The 16,636-nt window shown below is 41.2% G+C and overlaps 1 non-coding gene across 1 annotated transcript; it reads right to left on the bottom strand.

Annotated features, from left to right (window-relative positions):
• Nucleotides 1-333: 333 nt before the first annotated feature.
• Nucleotides 334-471, bottom strand: LOC114807522. The gene has a single exon (XR_003755582.1). It is a non-coding gene; the product is annotated as a small nucleolar RNA SNORA7 (small nucleolar RNA).
• Nucleotides 472-16,636: the final 16,165 nt, after the last annotated feature.

The following is a 16,636-nucleotide window of genomic DNA, read 5'->3' as shown; positions in this document are numbered from 1 at the left end:
CATTTCAGGGCACCTCATGTGGAACTGTAAAATTATAAACAAGTTGGTAAACTCTTTCACTAGTCTGTAAGGTCCTTGAGGGCAGGGTCATTCCCTTGTCTTGTCTTGTCTTGTCTTACGCTGTCGAGTCATCTTCTACCCATAGTGACTTCACGGACACATCTCTCCCAGAACACCTCACCTCCACCTGCAGTCGTTCTGGTAAAACATCTATAGACTTTTCTTAGAAACATATGGAAGTGGTTTTTCCATTGTCTTCCTCTGAGCAGTGAACTTGAGTCCCTACCCTCAACTGTCTCCCATGTCGCTGCTGCCTAGCACAGGTGAGTTTTGACTTGTAGCAGATCGTCTTCCACTCGCTAGCCACTGCCCAAGCTGGGAATGGAATGGATATGCCTCTGCTTGACTCTTCCTCCCATAGCCGAGACTAGTAGAGTACTGGAAACCCTCCAGGTGCAATCCTGAGAGGGGCATTCTCTTGTAGTCTCCCAAATATTTAGTAGAGCATATTGCACATTAGTATCAATCGCATTTGTTGAGTCCTTACTGTGTGCAGAGCAATGTTCTAAGTACTTGGGAGAGTACAAGACAACAGAGTTGGCAGACACATTCCCCGTCCACAGCATGTGTCGATGCTTGATAAATGTAGTTGATTGGTTGAAGCACACACATGCACACACACGCATACACACACACACACACAGAAACTCACGCTCATTCACAAAGATGCACAGACCTCTTCCCTCCCTCCAACACTAAGCATGAATTGCAGGAGGAGTTAAGGATCAACTGTGACTGAATGCCACCATCTCACCCACTATCTGCCTAGAAATATCATCCCAGCTACTGGTGTGGAGCCAGAGACAACCCTTTTTTGGGGACTGATAGAGGTAGAAAATACCCCACCGCTTCGTACATTGCCTGGCACATAATATGTGCTTAACAGATACCATTTAAAAAAAAAAATTTGCTCATCAAGATAAATTTGAACTAGGTTATACATTTTTTGTGGTCAGAGACCAAGTCTTCATCTAGGGTACTCTTCCAAGTACTTAGTACTCTATCCAGTTGGTGTTCAGTAAATACTACTTACTGATTGATTAAAAAATTTAGAACATCGCCAATGAAAAGGCCAGGCTCATATGATTGTTACAGTAATGAAACTGCAGATGAAGAGTGGAATCTGAATTCCTGCTCTATCCAGCAATTCTGGAGTTGACTGTGAAAATTTCCACAAGGGAACTTTCCCTTTCACAAGAACATGAACACTGGATAATCCACCTGCACCAGTTAGTTTTTACATGGTTCTGGTTTGATAATTACACCAATGTTACACAGTTAGAAAATCAAATCAAATGCAGACTTAAACCTGATTTCCAAATCAAACTACTAGAATCATATTTGTCTATTTCTTCATGTGTTCTATTCCTTGATGTAAAATGTCAGGCACTTCAGGTTAGATGCTGGTGGGGAAAGTGACTGGGTGCTTTTTTTCTATTTGATTGCCAAATCTTAATTATATGGCAAAAGGTGGAACATCATTATTTCCCTTAGTTGTATGTAATTTTGGTTAGATAATAGCAATAATAACACCTTGAGTAATAATAATAAATAATAACATTCATCATTTACAGTATATATAAAAGTTTAACATCTTCAAAAGTACTTTACAAATGTTAATTTATCCACATAGCAAAATAAAAAAAAACCTGTGAGGTAGGTAAGTGTTATTTTCCCTCTCATATAGGTGAGGAAATGGAGGCAGCCCAGGGAAGACAGTAGCCTAGAGGTCCAAAGCAAGGCAATGGTAGGGTTAAGATAACAGTTCAGACTCTAATAATAATGATATTGGTTAAGCTCCTACTATGTGCTAAGCAGTGCACTAGGATAGATACAGTATAATCATTCATTTAATAGTATTTATTAAGCACTTAGTATGTGCAGAGCACTGTATTAAGAGCTTGGAATGTACAAATCGGTAACAGATAGAGAAAGTCCCTGCCCTTTGACGAGCTTACAGTCTAATCAGGGGAGACGGACAGACAAGAACAATAGCAATAAATAGAATCAAGGGGATGTAACATATCAGATACAATTCCTGTCCCACACAGGGCTCACAGTCTGAAAGGAAAGGAGAATAGGAAAAGAATCCCCATTTTACAGCTGAGGAAACTGAGGCCAGAGCAGTTAGTCACCCAGCATGCAAGTGGCAAAGATGGGACTAGAACTCAGGTCTTCTGACTCCCAATTCTGCGCTCTTTCCTCGAGGCCATGCTGCTTCTCTGACTTGCTGCCTCCAGAAGCCCGCAGGGACAGTGTCAGAAACCAGATTTCAGTCTGCCCTCCATCTTTTAGGGGCCACCTCTGCTAACCTGCTCACCGATCTTTGTTTTCTCTTGTCCCCTGTCCCTTCCACTGACCTGAGCCTGTTACTCTCCTCATTCAAATTTGACAGACTACAGGTCTCCTCATTTTCAAAGCCCATCTGAAATTACATCTCCTCCTCCTCCTCTGATTAATTTTCAATCTCTACTAGTTATATACCCCCTAATGCTTGTTCAGTACTTCCCATTCCACTAGGCACCTAACTACTCTCATCCTCCTGCAGCACTCGTGTCCATATTTGCTCGATCATATTTACTGAGAGCTTACTGTGTGCAGAGCACTCTACTAAGCATCTGGGAGAGTATGATACAACAATAAACAGACACATTCCCTGCCCACAATGAGCTTACAAATCTTACATACCCTATTACTTAAGCAATAACTCATGTATCTCATCCTTTTTCATTCTATCTATGAATTATCTCAGCATCCATCACCCCCTGGTAAACTGTCACCTTCTTGAGGGTAGGGATCATGTCCACCAATTCTGTTCCCAAGTTCTTAGAACACTGTTCTGCACATAATAGATGCTCAATAAATAAATATATTGATTTATTGTCTGTAGCTGGAGAAATGCTAACAAAACTTCGAGGAGGACTTGCTTCATTAATTTGGGCAATGGAAAAGCCTGGATTTTTGTGTCAGGCAGGACTCATTCCAGGTTTTCCCCAAGTAGTAGAAACATATTCCAAAACAGGAAAAAAAACCACAAGTCATCAATCACTTGTCCAATAGGTAAATCAGGCTTCATTGGTGGATTCAAGATCATTCTCTTGGACAGAAACCTTAAAACACTCACACCTGAGCTGATCTCAGCATGAAAGGTGATTTGTATTATATATTACATTGTTGACTCTCCTTCTTGAGCCACTTGTATTAGTGAAACCAAGAAAATATCTGAGATAAGACTGCTAAATCTGACCTCTTTTTTTCCCAGAGGGATCTTAAGGAGAACAAATGTACTACTAATTTATTTTTGATTATGACACAGCCACTAGAAAGGTAAGAGTCTTATATAAGTGCTCGGCACACAGTAAGCGCTTAATAAATACGATTGACTATAAAGTCCATAGGAACCGGGTCTTCAATTTAAGAGATTTAAAAAATCAATTAGCCACTTGTTAGGGGGAGGGGACAAGCATATTTACCCTATTGGAATGTTCTTCCTAAAAGATTGTTTGATTAAGTTTTCAGCCAAAGAATGATGGGAATTAAATTACCCCCCAAATTACTAAATCTTAGGGAGTGTTTTACAAAATGTCATTCTTTACTTAATAAAAGGGCAAGCATCAGATTTTATGGTTTTCCATTCATTCAATAGAACTATGGTGTTTGTAATTGTGTATATAAAGCCATCAGTCTTCTAGAGCCATCTTTAGCTCAGCAAGCCCCAAAGCATCGTCCATTCTGCTCAGATCTGATCAGCATCTTTATAGTTTATCAGCCTTGGGGTTCAATTTTGTTTTGGATGCTTTTATAAATGAGCACAATCACTGGTGAATCTGTTCTTCCAGATTGCAAAGAGAAAAATCGAGAGAGGAACTTTAGTAGATTACTGTGTCATTGAGGATAAAGTACAAGCACAAATGCACCTAAAGTCGTCTCCTAGACAATTTTGTCGGGTGTACATTTTCAGTTTTATTTCAGTAAAATTAGATGATTGTCTTAGTTATTATTGTTTCTGAAGCTATATGTTGTCCCCGGGCTAGGTATATGATCAATGCACTATCCAGAAAATCAATTTGTTCCAAACTACTATTTATTTTCAAAAAAAAAAAAAGGAAAATGGAAAAAGGAGTAATACATAGCAAATGTGGAAATGATTACAGGACTTTCTTCTTCTGGTCAGACTTATGATGCATTTTATTGTCCAAGAAGCAAAATTAAACAAGGAAGATGGCTTCAAAATCCAATAGATAGTCTCAGTTATTGGTATTATTTAACATTGTCAGCCAATGAAAAGTAGTCTTTTTTTTATTTTACCATAAACATGGAGCAAGAGAGATGGTGGAAGCTGATAAAGTTTTATTTACAGTTACACACTCACCCAATTTCTCCTGAATGTTACTTTGAATATTCACCCCACTGAATTATTTGTCAGTTAGAACCAGTGGCCAAAACGACAAAGACCCTTAGAAAATTTCCATTTCACCGCCTGTATTTTGCTTACCTCTGAATAAGTCCAATGAAATAGCATTTCATTGGTCCATGATAGAAGAGAGAAAATTGGAGAAGCTAGAGAATCAAACGTTCAGGAGCCCATTTGTAATTTGGGGCCATAAGAAAATCATTACAATGTTAGCAAAGGGAAATTTCTTTTTGAGTTCAAGAGACTCTACTTTTCTCTCAGAAGGGTAATAACAGGTAAGTGTGGATTGAATGCTCAAGTCAAACACTCACCCATCCATGGTAAGCCTTCAGAGAACTCAAACAAGCAGCAGTGTGGTTTAGTGGAAAGAGCATGGGCTTGTGAGTCAGAGGTCGTGGGTTCTAATCCCGGCTCCGCCACTTGTCGGCTGTGTGACTTTAGGCAAGCCACTTAACTTCTCTTTGCCTCAGTTACCTCAGCTGTAAAGTGGGGATGAAGATTGTGAGCTCCACGTGGGACAACCTGATAACCTTGTATCTACTCCAGCACTTAGAACAGTGCTTGGCACATAGGAAGCACTTAACAAATACCATCATTATTATTATTATTATTGTTATTAATAATGGTTAAATGATTTCTTGCAGTTCCAGCTAAACACCCAAATTTTGCTAAAAGCATGATTCTGGGTTGGGACTGATCATTTGGCTCTGAAAATCTGCACTCCAGCCCCCTGTTTCCGCTCCAGTTTAGTTTCTGCCACTCAACTGCAGCTACACTTTTTTTTAGACCCTTCGCCTGAGCCAAGCTAGTTAAAATGGGGGCATGACATAGAGTTGGGAACTGTCAACTCCAACTTAAGGAAAATAACCTAACAATGACCTGTTCTAAAGTGAAATCAGCATGAACATCTATGCAGTTCCTCAAAGGCACTGCAGATTTCACTGCTATGTAAAATATGGGATGCTATTATTAATTGTTATCAACTGTTGGACTTTTAGTTTGGTCCAGACACTAGAGTTGGATTACTCTAGAGCTGGATTTCACATTGGTCTCGCACTTTAAATGACCACACTTGGTGTTTCGTCAATATTATCCCAATATCTCAAGAAAAAATCATGCAGGTATTTTAGCCAGATGTAGCCTCTAACCACATCCTTTGCTTGGAAAAACCTAAGGTCTTGATTAACAAAATCAATCATTCAATTAATGGCATTTATTGAGCACTTCCTGGGTGCAGAGCACTGTACCAAATGCCTGCAAAAGTGCAGTACAACCTACTTGGTAGACTCAGTCCCTGCTCAGAAAGAATTTATAGTTTTTAATAGTGTAGCAGCATGGTTTAGTGGACATAGCGCAGGCCTGGGAGTCAGAAGGACCAGAGTTCTAATCCCAACTCCTCCGCCTATTTTCTGTGTGACTTTACGCAAGTCACTTCACTTCTCTGGGCCTCAGTTACTTCATCTGTAAAATGGGGATTAAGAGTGTGAGCCCCACGTGGGACAGGTACTGTGTCCAACCCTATTAATTTGTATCTACCCTAGTGCTTAGACCAGAGCTCGGCACACAGTAAGCACTTAAGTACCATAATTGTTATTTTTATTAATAGAATAGCACTTGAAAACCATTTGATAATGATGGTATTGATTAAGTGATTACTAAGTTTAAAACACGGTGTTAAGAGCTGAGGTAGATACAAGACTTAGGCAGCAGTATTGAGTACCTGCTCTCTGGTCTGCACGGTTAATGAAAATCTTTCCCATTGACAGGAGAGTTCATGATTTTTCCCTTTTTCAGGAATTTCATCATTCCAACATGTTGTACTAACTCTGCAAAACAGTCCATAACTTGCATGTTCTCTTGCACTTGAACTTTAAGAAACCATTCATCAGCACACATCAGTTCTCAGAAGATTGGCTGGAGGACTTTTGAAGTTGTTTATAGCCTGTTAAGTTCAAAGAACTTCCCAGAGAGCCGTAGGCATAGGCTTAATACCAGTTTCCAGGGCCCTTGTCGTGTCCTCGAGCTTGGCTGTATAAAATAAATTGAATTAAACTGGACTTATGCCCTAAGAGTTCCCGATGGAAAGAATGTCCATTGTAGACCAGGTCTGACACGCATCTATAGGGAATGAGAAGCAGCATGGCCTAGTAGAAAGAGCATGGGCCTGGAAGTCAAAGGACCTGGGTTCTAATCCGAGCTCTGCCAAATGCTTGCTGTCTGCCCTTCAGCAAGTCACTTGACTTCTCTGTCCCTCAGCTTCCACAACTGTAAAATGGGGATGAAGTATGTTAAGCCCCTTACTTAAGCTGTGAGCTCCATGAGGGACAGGGACCGTGTCCAACCTAATTAACTGGTACCTACCCCAGTGCTTAGAACAGGGTTTGACACACAGTAAGTACTTAATAAATACCATTTAAGAAAAAAAAGAGAGAAAAGACGTGGTCTAGTGGATGACATGGAAAAAACAAGGGCCCAGAAGTCAGAGGACCTGGTTTCTAACCCTGGCTCTGTCATTTTGTCTGCTATCTGACCTTGGATAAGGAACTTCACTTCTCTGTGCCCCACTTTCCTCATCTGCCTAATGGGTATTCAAACACATGCTCCCTCCGACTTAGCATATGAGCCCCATGTGGGACCTGATTACCCCAGCAGTTAATACAGTGCTTGGTACCTAATAAACACTTAACAAAAACCACAATTGCCATTACTCTCTATGCCTCAGATACCTCAACTGTAAAATGGGGATTCAATACCTGTGCTCCCTTCTACTTAGATCCTCAGTCCCGTGTGGGATCTAATTATCTTATAACTACTCCAGCACTTAATAAAGTGCTCAGCACATAGTAAGAGCTTAACAAATATCATTACTTGTATTATTATCATTATCACTGCTATGTGCCAGTTTCGGAACTAAGCACACCAGGAGCTGCAGGTTAAGCAGGTCAGACAGTTTCTGTCCCACACGGGGCTCACAGATGAAAGGTACTTCACAGTCACTGTGGCAAAAAATGAGGACAGATAAGAGGCACTCTGAAACCCAGAAAGGAGAAGCAACAGGTAGGTGATAAATCCGTTTTGCTCAGTGCATTTTTATTCCATCACCTGCTCTGGCTGCTGATGCTGCTGCTCTTTGATTCATCTGACGATTAATAATAATTATGGTATTATGTGCCAGGCACTGCACTAAACAATATTCAATATTAGCATCTCAGACACAGTCCCTGTCTCACATGAGGCCCATAATCTGAGAGATGAAGTACAGTTATTTAAACCACTCTTCGCAGATGAGGTAACTGAGACACAGAGAAGTGAAATGACATGCTCAAGGTCACACAGCCGGTAAATTTCAGAGTTGGAATTAGAACCCAAGCACCCTGATTCACGGGCTTATCCTCTTTCCACTGGGCCATACTGCTTCTTTTCCCCAACAGTGTATTCACCACCACCCTCTCTCCCGCCCTACAATTCGGGCCTGCTGCAAACTTGCAGCAACAAAGAGTTGTGATCTCGAAAATTGTAGATGTGATCTGCACTCTTGAGTCTTCAATCTGAGAGCAAACAACCATGATCCCATCAGCTGGTCGGGAATGGAAGTAGACTTGACCAAACCTTCAAACCAACGGGGATATCTCCGCCAGCAGAATCTGAACCTGTAAATGTAATTACAGTATATCCATTATCATTATTAGTGTATGCACTTCTATAATTTGCAAATCCCTTTTGGAAATTGGAAAACCACATATTAAGTGGACTGGAAGCCAAGGAAAATTAATATTAATGAGCACTTTAACAAAATATGGGCTGATTTCCAAGTTGATTGCCCAAAACTCAGAGTCATGGCACCATTCCGATAAACTAGGCCTTTTCCCAGCATGTGGGATTTCACTGTTTACAGCTTTGAAGCAAATGGTTATGACTTGTCTAGTTTGCAAGGTTTCACTCCTCTGAAACATCAGAGCTCTGGACCCTGAAGACTTTTCAAACACCTTGCATTCCCTTAACTGTAATGTATCTCATTGGTGGTCTAACCTGTTAGATTGTAATCTCCTTGTGGGCAGGAACCGTGTCTATTCACTCTGCACTTTATTGTTCACTCCTAAATGCTTAGTATAATCCTCTGGAGTATAAATTCCTTTATTCTTTTTAATGGCATTTGTTAAGTGTTTACTATTACCAGGCACTTTACTAAATGCTGGGGAGGTACATGATAATCAGGTTAGACACTATCTCCGTGGTGCTCACAGTCTAAATTGGAGGAAGAAGGATTTAATCCCCATTTTACAGATGAGATGACTGAGGCATAGGAAAGATAAATGGCTTGCCCAGGTCATGCAACAGACAAGTGGCAGAGCCCAGATTAGAACACAGGTCCTCTGACTCCCAGGTCCATTCTCTTTCCTCTAGACCATGCAGAATCCCCCTGAGAGCTTTAAGTCTGCCCCCTCCTCTGCCCGGCAAAATTATTCATCCATCTCTACTTGAATGTCCCTCTGGCACCTCAAATTTACCAAGTCCAAAACAGGACTCCTTATCTTCTCACCCAAACCCTGTCCTCTCCCTGACTTTCCCATCAGTGTAGACAGTGCCACCATCCTTTGTATCTAATGACCCTTTGTATTGGAAGATTAAGTTGTGACAGTAAAGCTTTTAACATTTGTTCACACAGAGCTGAAAAGACAGATGTTCAATCCAGCCGTGACATTTACTGAGCATATACTGGGTGCAGAGCACTCTACCAAGTGCTTGGGAGAGTACAATTCATTCATACATTCATTTGTATTTATTGAGCACTTACAGTGTGCAAAGCACTGTACTCAGCACTTGGGAGACTACAGTATAAGAACAAACAGACACATGCCCTGCCCACAGCGAGCTCACTGTCTAGAGGGGGAGAGAGACATTAATGTGCATCAATAAATACAATTGGTAGACATGATCCTCTAGACTGTAAACTCATTGAGAGAAGCAGCATGGCTCAGTGGAAAGAGCACAGGCTTGGGAGTCAGAGGTCATGAGTTCGAATCCCAGCTCTGCCACTTGTCAGCTGTGTGACTGTGGGCAAGTCACTTAACTTCTCTGTGCCTCAGTTACCTCATCTGTAAAATGGGGATTAACTGTGAGCCTTAAGTGGGACAATCTGATTACCCTGTATCTACCCCAGGGCTTAGAACAGTGCTCTGCACATAGTAAGCGCTTAACAAATACCAACATGATTATTATTATTATTATGGTTATGAAACGGGTTTCCAACTCTTTTAAATTGATCCCTGCCCTCAAGGAATTTAGCGTATAGTGGGAGAAGCTTTCAGTTCAATGGGGGCTGGCTGGTTTCTGAACAAACCTGTCCACATTATGTACACAAACCCTGACCTTCAGCCTACAATTCCAGCTACAATCTCAGTGCTCTGCATTGTTCTGAACTCCACTCCCTAACCCCAACAACTGCCTGAAGGTTCTGCCCCAGACAGTTCCGACAGGTGCAGCTATGCTGATTAGCAAGAAAAGGTGACAAGTCGGACCTTCATGCTTTTAGATTACTTGGCTCTTCTCTGCTCTCTCCTCACCTCCTGCCAATCTAAGAAATAAAACAAACAAGCGAAAGAGCACACTTAGGACTCTTTCTTTTAATGTGCATCAGCTTCCCAAATTGGAAGAGGTTTATTTAACAGGTGTCCACGTTTGCTGTTTAATTTCTGGTTTTTCTATTGCAAACAAGGCTTGAAAATGTAAGCTGCCGGCCAGATTTACTAAGCAGCTCTGTGAATTGTAATCGTTGCTCTGGCAGGTAACTGCACCATTATCATCACAGATATTTATTGAGTGTCCTGTGTGCAGAGCATTTTCCTAATATACTTGCAATCCTGTATTTCCCCTTAGCCCAGTCTTGCCAACTGTGGCTTTGGGTATCCAGGATCTGTAGACTATACACCAGTGTGGGGACTATAATATCCAGTTGTGAAAAATGAATTGTCACTATCCAATTGTCAGTATTCAGTTGTCAGAATACAACTGTGAGACAATTACTCTCCCCATTTTCAAAACCTTACTGAAGGCACATCTCCTCCAAGAGGCCTTCCCTGACTAAGCCCTCCTTTCCTGATCTCCCTCTCCTTTTGTGTCACCCTGACTTGCTCCCTTTATTCATCCCCCCTCCCAACCCCACAGCACTTATGTACATATCTGTCATTTATCTATTTATATTAATGTCCGTCTCTTCCTCTACACTGTAAGCTCATTGTAGACAGGAAATGGGCCTGTTGTACTGTACTCTCTCATGTGCTTAGTATGAATGACTCACTGACTGATTGAGTAGCCACTGTTTTCCAGGCAGGAATAGTTGTCATTTTAAGCTTGATGTGCTCTAACTCCTGATCTCCAGCATCTCAATCACCTCTCAGTGCTGGTGTCCTATCCGTAGTTCATTTTGGAACTAATCGTAATAATGATTTTTTGGGGTGGTATTTGTTAAGCACTTATTATCGTCAAGCACTGTGGTAAGCGCTGGGGAAGATACAAGTTAATCGGGTTGGATGCAGTCCCTGTCCCACGTGGGGCTCACGGTCTAAGTAGGAGGGAGAACGGGTATTTATTCTTCATTTTACAGATGAGGAAACTGGGGTGCAGAGAAGTGAAGTGACTTGCCCAAGGTCACACAGCAGACATTTGTGGAATCCAGAATTCGAACCCAGGTCCCTTGACTCCCAGACCCGGACTCTTTCCACTAGACCATCCTGCTTACTTATGAACCTATTGTAGCAATAAACTGTAAACTGTTACACTAAGATCCAAATACAGACACAGCTGTAGCAGGCAGCATAATAGGTACATGGCCCTACAGAAGAGAAGAGCTAGAGAGAAAGAAAGTGACCACAAGTAATCATAAAATTGCATATGAAATTAAGGAAAACCTGATCCAATTAAAGTTAAACAAAGAAATATCAGAGTTCCTGATGGGCAGGAGCAGCCGATTCATTTAGGGCCTGGAAGCTGTCTGTTCTAAAGACCATAATATCTCCCAGGAAGATGCTACAGTTAGCCCATTATTTTCATCGGAGACCCGGACAATCTCTCACTCTAGAGACCCTAGACCCTGCTCGGTTCACTGCAAAAGTGGCCTTCAAACTCCCTCTTAGCCAATAAAGAGGGTGAGAATGCAATGCTGACAATAGGAATCTTTAGTCTTTAAGAATCCAAGAATGCTCATAACTTCAGCTGTAGCTGTCAGTTTTCCTCTTTGCAGAAGGTGGAAGAGAGATACTGTCTGTGAGGGGCTTTCAGGTGGTCCGAAGGTATCCTTGCAGTATTGTGATGCGCATTAAAACAACAGGACAAAGTAAGCCCTGGGCACTCTCTGAGCTACTTGTCAGACAGGAATATTTTGTAGCCAGAGGCAACTGGAATTGTCTAACACTGATTAGAATAAAGCATAAATAGTTACTTGCTAAACTGTGTTCTATGGGTCCACTACCAGAATGACTGCAGATGGAGGTGGGGCATTCTAGGACAGACGTGTTCATGGAGTAGTGACACTGAGGGCTGGAGACAACTCGACAGCTTAAGGAAAAGCAAGACAAACTGTATTCTAACCTGCTTTGTGGCAATCATTGTGGCAAAACCTACAACCATCATGCCATCTCTTACTTTCAGTTTTCTAGACATTAAGAACTGTATTATTTTTTACCTTCAAGAAGGTGTTAAGGCAGCAGCAGAACCAGAAAAGACAGATTTGAAGGTACAGATTTTTAAAATATTTTGAAATGCTCAATGTAAGCCTGAAATAGGTGGGAGAAGAAAGGAGCAAGGAGTGCTTGATAAAATTGCATTATAACTCGACAGTATTGTGTTATTGTTCTAATAAAATGAATACCCACGATGAAACACAGTAAAGTTTAAGTTTTATTTTGGGGAAAGATAACTCTGATTCTTCATTTTACATGTTTGCCAGAGGTGTCCATTACAATTTTTTGACCAGGTTTTACCTTTCTTCCATTCAAGGCTTATTGCACGCCTCTGAAATCAAAGTGCAGTGATGTGAGGTAAAAATCCAGCTGCACATTTGTGGAGTTTTATTTGGAATTTTGAATTGCTATTGAGAGGAAATGGTTTAATAAATTTAACCAACCACAATGTGAACTTTTCCCTGCTTGCTCAAGAGTAGAAATCCGCAAAGAAGCAGGGACTAAGGAATGAACGACATGCCACCAGTGATCCGCCCTAACATTCGCCTACAATTCATTCCTCCCGGACACTTCTTCCATCACTCCTTTGTTGCCCCCGTGCTCCATCGCAAAACAGAGAGCCTCTCAAGTGAGCTGATAACTCCCTAGAGCAAGTATATGTCAGGGAGGAAAAACGATGAAATTGTACACTTTAATTACTATTTAGTATGAAGTACAAGAAAATCTTCAAAAGGAATATCAAGGCATGTTGGCAGACAACTGAAAATATTTAACAGCTACCAGAACCAGTTGAGTCTTGCTGCATTATTATGTTTTAATTGTTTGTAGGACTCTGGACTCTTCCAAATGACTGCTACCTGAGCCAGTTTGCACATATTTTTCTTTCCATACACAGAACAAGCACACAACAGGCACACTTCCCCACCCCTTACCGGTTCCTGAGGTAAAGGGACTGAGGAAGTGAAATTTCAGTAGTGGGCTCTGTTTTAATTGGTCACGATCACAAGATCCAGACAGGAAGAAATCTGGAACCCCTTAGGTATTTTCCTCTCACATCAAAAGTCAGAAAAAGTCTTTTTGTGGCCATTCGCACTCTTGTTTTTTTTTCCGGTTGGGAAGCTGTCTCAAAGAATTGTGCCTGGACAGCATCTTATAAAGTCAATTACTGTGGGGAAAGGACAAGACGTAAATATGAGGTGGGGTAACGGAGGAGTGGGAGCGGGGAGGGGGGAAGGAGGGAAGAGAGGGAGAGAAGTTTTAATTATGTGGTTTCATGAAACTGTCTGCCACAGGCTACCTCAGGCAATCCATTTTAAACAAGCAGGACAGCTTTCTCTCAGATTAGTGGAAGTCCTTTATGCATCTGAATTTTATCTCAATCCCAAGAAGCATGAATTCAACCTAAAGATGGAGGGGCTAAGGTAAATAGTTATAGGTCTGGTCCATAGTCTTTCCCTCATTAATGGAGCTGATAATTCAAGTCTCTTCATTTTTGTTCCATAATGCTGCCTCTCTTCTGTAACTTTATTAGCAGTATCACACCGTGCAAAGCAGATCACTTGCTGATCGCTGTGAAACCTGATTTTCCTCATTATTCATCATTCAAGCTTCAATACCTTAGAATTCTCCAATATTGTTTAGCCTTTAGGGGTCATTTTCAGTTCACCTTGAGACAGAAAGACAAACCATATGGAGATTCCTCCGGCAATACCACATCATCGTCATCTACTTCTGAAAACACGGTGTTGTTACACAACATTTAATGTCACCAACATTTTCCTCATATTTTCCACATTTGTTTTATGTGGAGCAGCTTGACCTAGTGGGAAGAGCATGGGTCTAGGAGTGAGTGGCCCTGGGTTTGAAACCCACCTCTGCTACTTCCCTGCTGTTTGACCCTGGGTAAATTGCTTACCTGTTCTGTGCCTCAGATGCCTCATCTGTAAAATGAGAATTTTCTTCCTCCTGCTTAAACTGTGAGCTCCACATGGGACAGAGACTGTGTCCAACCTGATTTTGTTGCAGTACTTTAGTATAATGCTCGGCACAGAGAAATGTTTTTATACTTTTATAATTATTACCATCATCATTATTATTATTTGGACATATATTTAAATACTTGATGCACTGAAATGATTCTTATATAATCACATGTATCCTCCCATGAGACATCAAGTGATCATTTGAAGGTTTTACCTTTTTTGAATGAATTGCAGAATGTTGAACCATTTCAGGTTACACACTCTATAACCACTTCATTGCTTTCTGGAAAACTTCTTTTAAACACTTCTACAAAACTAAAGGGCACAGCTGATTTTTAAAGAAAGATAAGAGCCTCCATTCTTCTGCCTACATGCATGTATTTTCGAATCTCAAGTTTCTGCCTTGGACACATCAAACTATTAATTCATTACTTAGTACTCAGAATGCAACAATGTCAGGAGCCTAAAGGCTAAAATCCCTTCAAAACTGTAAGCAAATTGTGATAAAATTCAAATCCCAGGCTTTTGTTGTAGCGTTCTGTTTCTTGGAACCTGGTAATAATTGAATGAGCAACGTACCAAAAAAAAAAAAAGGAAAAGAGAAAAAGAAAATTGAGTGGGTGAATGGGTAGGAGGAAGGTGGAGTGGAGGGACTTTGCTGGGGAGGAAAGTAAGGTGCCTGAAGCACTTCTGTCAATTCATTTAAAGTCCTCTCCAGTCTAGGGTGAAACTGCTGTAACCAAGATCTTGGAGGTCTACAGTGTGGAAGCGATAAAAGCCCTTTATCTTAGATGCTTAGGAAACTGATTTGGAATAGAAACTGATTTGCACTTCTTGGAAGCCCTAAACCATAGACAGAAACCATATCAACAGCTAAAAAACTTGACTGGTAAGAGAGGTGAGACAATCAAAAGTATGAGTTTTTGCAGACAGGTATTCCCTCATTAGTGAGGAAGAGGGAACAGATTCTCACTGATCTGCTGGAAATCGAAAATTGAGGGCGTTTGTCATTTTGTTCAGAATCTATTCGATGTAAGAGTGACCTGGTAGAAAGAGCACAAGACAGGGAACAAGTTCATGCTTCGGCCTTGAATCCCAATTCTGCCAATTGTCTGTGTGACCTTCTCTGTGCCTCAGTTTTCTCATTTGAGAAATGGGGATAAAATACCCTTTCTCCTCCTCCTTAGTTTGTGGACCTTGTTGGGGACAGGGACTGGATCCACTCTGATTATTTTACTCTAGGGCTTGGCATATAGTAAGCATTTAACAGATTCCATGATTATTACTATTCTTCTGCAATAAGGAGGTGAAAGGACAAGTAATCAGAATATTATTTTTTTTAACTTTGCTCCAACACCCCATAGATCAGCTAAATTTTAGCCATCCACTCAGTTCCAAAATGGAAGAAAAGAGCATATTTAAAATTAGGTCGGGACAGGTTAGAAAGCTTCGAGGGATAGGTGTAGTCGTTAAATATAATTTTGAAAGTTGCTGGAGTTATTTTAGGATGCTCAGTAAGACAGAACCGAAAGGAAGAAACTGACTTGACTGTAAGATTGTCATGGGCAGGGAATGCATCTGTTTATTGTTATATTGTACTCTCCCAAGTGCTTAGAACAGCACAGTAGGCGCTCAATAAATATGACTGAATGTTACATGAGAAGATCTGGGGTAGCCTCTAAATATAAATTATGCCTTCAAGTTACTGTCTGTCTCCCCTTCTAGACTGTAAGCTAAGGCAGGGAAGATGTCTACCAAGTGTGTGGTAGTGTACTCTCCCGAGTACCTAGGGCAGTGCTCAGCACACAGGAAGTGCTCAATAAATAACACTGATTGATTGAGAGCATCGCTGCCCGCTGGGTGAGGTACCCCGAGCCATCTTGGGAGCGGAGGCATAAAGCAACATATTATGACACCATCAAATCAGACAATGAGTCCAATTTTCCCAACTACTCCCCAATAGTCAATTAGTCAAGGTGGGAGGCACATTAACTCTTTCAGGCCATTGCATCATTTCACTAAGTGATGCCTGAGGGATCTAAAATAATTAATACCCCATCCAATGGGTTTAATTTACTATCAAGAGTAATTTGGGCTCTGGAAGAAGTGATCTCAATAATTAGTAAATGTGTTGGTTAAAGTCCAGGTGGTGGGGGAAACCATGCAGCGCTCTTTCATTCAACCTTAAGCTAATTTCAGCCCTTAAATGGAAACAGCACAGCTCGGTGGGGAGAATTCATCGGAATTTAGGTGTTTCAATTTCTGCTCTTCGCTTGTTCAGAGATCAGGGGTAGTGGTAGTCGTGGTGGAGGTAGTAATAGAAGAAATAGTCAAAGTAGTAATAGCATTTATTCACCACCCACTGTAGCATGTTACACTTACACTCTAACGTGGGGGGACAGATATAAAACTATTTAGAGAAGAGTCAGTTTGCTCCCTGACCACCCCCCCGTGCCCCTTTATTCCCATCCCACCCCCTCCATTTCTCCTCCTTTGAAACT

The sequence above is a fragment of the Ornithorhynchus anatinus genome, chromosome X2 (assembly GCF_004115215.2).
Source record: "Ornithorhynchus anatinus isolate Pmale09 chromosome X2, mOrnAna1.pri.v4, whole genome shotgun sequence".
NCBI lineage: Eukaryota > Metazoa > Chordata > Mammalia > Monotremata > Ornithorhynchidae > Ornithorhynchus > Ornithorhynchus anatinus.
The sequence above is the reverse complement of the archived record's forward strand: the minus strand, read 5'-3'. Positions and strand labels throughout refer to the sequence as shown.